The sequence below is a fragment of the Bidens hawaiensis genome, unplaced genomic scaffold (genome assembly GCF_021521415.1).
Source record: "Bidens hawaiensis isolate Kalapana, Puna unplaced genomic scaffold, B.hawaiensis_p1.1 tig00024857_1, whole genome shotgun sequence".
NCBI classification, from domain to species: domain Eukaryota; kingdom Viridiplantae; phylum Streptophyta; class Magnoliopsida; order Asterales; family Asteraceae; genus Bidens; species Bidens hawaiensis.
In genome coordinates this window covers 27,778-30,463 of record NW_027493947.1, presented here as the reverse complement: position 1 = coordinate 30,463, position 2,686 = coordinate 27,778, and positions in this window count along the sequence as shown.

The following is a 2,686-nucleotide window of genomic DNA, read 5'->3' as shown; positions in this document are numbered from 1 at the left end:
CATCATCACCAACCAACTCATCATCCATCTCCTCAACTTCTACTACCACCACATCATCACCACCAGCTGCGATTGTCGACTCCCCCTGAGTTGTGGAAGTTCCAAGAGCTTGATCAGTTCTTGGCAACTCACCACCTGCACCTTTCGATGCATTGGGATCATCGTCTCTATCATTTCGTCTCTTGGTCCTCAACTCATCGCCTTTACAGCTCGTCTCCCCCTGAGATGCCAAGAACTCCTTGAAAGCATCTATGATTTTTTCATGTTTTACCAGCAGGGACGACTGCATCTGATTCTCTGCAACTAGGCGCTGAATAGCCTGGGTCTGGATAAGATTAATCCTTGACTGCTCTGCCACGACCCGTTCAAGTGCGGCTATTCGTTCTGAGTCTGATAGGGTTGCATCGAAATCGAACCTCATATGTGATATATCTTGAGTGTACTGAGGAGGGATTTCCGATGTCACCGGGACCTCAGAAGTAGAAATAGACGTAACTGCAGGTGGTATCGTCACCGATAACCCTGCAGTGGCCACAACAGTCGACTCGATAAATTGTGCCACGACCTCCATTGGAGTAACAGTCGGAGGCGGCAACGAAACGATCTCAGGAGCCGAAAGTTGGAAAGTAGTGGGTGGGAGGCCAAATGTAGATGAGGTAGCCACCACGGGAACAACCGTAGCGCTTGTCCTTGTAACCTGTAGTGATGAGGGAACCATTGTCATACCGGATAGTGCTGGTGGAGTGAAACGTACCACCCTAGAGCTCTCACCGGCTCCCGATCCTGCACCTATCCGTTCCCTTCTTGACCTCCGGATCAACTGTTGTACCTCTTCCTCATAATCTGACTCGCTGTCATCATCAGTTCTCTTTCTCTTCCCATGAGTCCGTTCATGTGTAACCAAAATCCTTCTTGCATCATCAGAACCAGCCACCGTAGCAGCTGTCCTAGTAACATTCACAGTCGACACACGTTCAACCGGGACCTGTACATTCTCCTCTGGATCAACCCTTTCCATGTCAAAAAATCCCTGACCGCCAAATGCTGCGTCAAGGTCAACGTTCTCCTCCGGTGACACAACAGGAGCAGCAGGTATAGCTTGAGGTGCTCCTGCCTGTTGTGGTGCCGGGTCCCTAAACTCGTCCCCTCGAGCAGGTACATACCCCGGGTTGATTAAGTACCCAAACAGCGGAGTATGCCGAGGACGGAGCTCAGGTTTGCTCCTCGCACTGGAGGATCTACATTGGGCGAAGATCCGTTTATTCACACTCTCAACGTATCGGATCGGACGGCGCTGAGGAAGCGATGGAGCAACATGATTCAAGATCATTTGAAGAAATCTTGGATACATGATAAATCGCTCACGCGCCATCGCCCTTCTCTGACGATCAATCTCATAGAATACCATCTGACTAAAGCTGTATCGCTTGTTGTACGTCAGAGCAGTCATCGCCGACTGCATGGTCGCGCCCATGCCATCAGTACCCGCCTTTCTCCCTGACTTGCATACAATCATGACATGCATGAGAAAGCGCCACTGGTCAAGCATAAATCCTTTCCTTCTCTGCGTATCCCCTAAGGGACCAGAGTATCCCATCCTCAAAAACGCTCCATCACGGAAAGGAACTACAAACTCTGTCGGGTCATCCCTTGTCTCATTTCCAAACCGTAAAGCCGCCCGGATTTGTTCAGAAGAGAACTAAACAATCGATTGTTTACTGTTGCGCGCATCACCGGGGGTTCGACTCTACAGTCATATTCCACAGTCTGCCAAAAATCCTCAATATTGGGCAAGGATATCGGCAGAGTTGTTGTAATCGCGTGGAATATCCGCGAGCGTAAAAGAAATGTGTTGATTTCGCGGAAATCATCAACTCCGCTTGCCTCCGGGTCTAATGTTATGTACATGTTATGACCCGGGAAGAACTGTCTCTGGTTATAACCTCCGTCATCACCGCCTGCACCACCCGCTCCAGCAACAGCAGCCATATCTGCAACAAACAGGCTAAGTTAGATAAACGTCAAAGCAAATCACAAGTTCGCCTGTTACCATGAGCGAAGTTGTGATCTATTCTGTACAGGCGAAGTTAAAGGTGGGGCGAAGTTGGGAAACAACTTCGCTTCAACTTGAACTTCGTCTGATAACTGTTAAATAAAATGGTCCAGGCGAAGTTAATGATAACTTCGCCTAACCACAACATCGCCTCATAAACAGTTTCAAAATCTATAATCAGGCGAAGTTAAACCTCAGGCGAAGTTACGGATAACTTCGCCTAAACTGTAACTTCGCCGAATTTGAATCGGCAACAGATAGGTTTATCGAACGACGTGTAGATGATGAAATTGGAGATCGAGGACTCCGTAACACATGATTTTATGAAGTTTTAGACGTTCAAGTAAATTACTATCACGTAATAACAAGTTTGAAATCGGGTGTTTAAGGTTCGAAAGAACGAGGTCGTGAATCGAGTCGAAAAAACCTATGATTAACCTCAATAGACAATGATAATATGATAATCGAACCCTACACACCTTGAATTTGATTAGAATCGAAGTAAGAAAAACACAGATGATCGATGAAATATGCTCGATAAGTTCGCCTAGGTCTCGGAGAGGATAAGTTCGCTAATTTTGAAATAATGAAACTGTTTGACCTAAAAACTTCTTTATATAGGGTCAAAGTTAG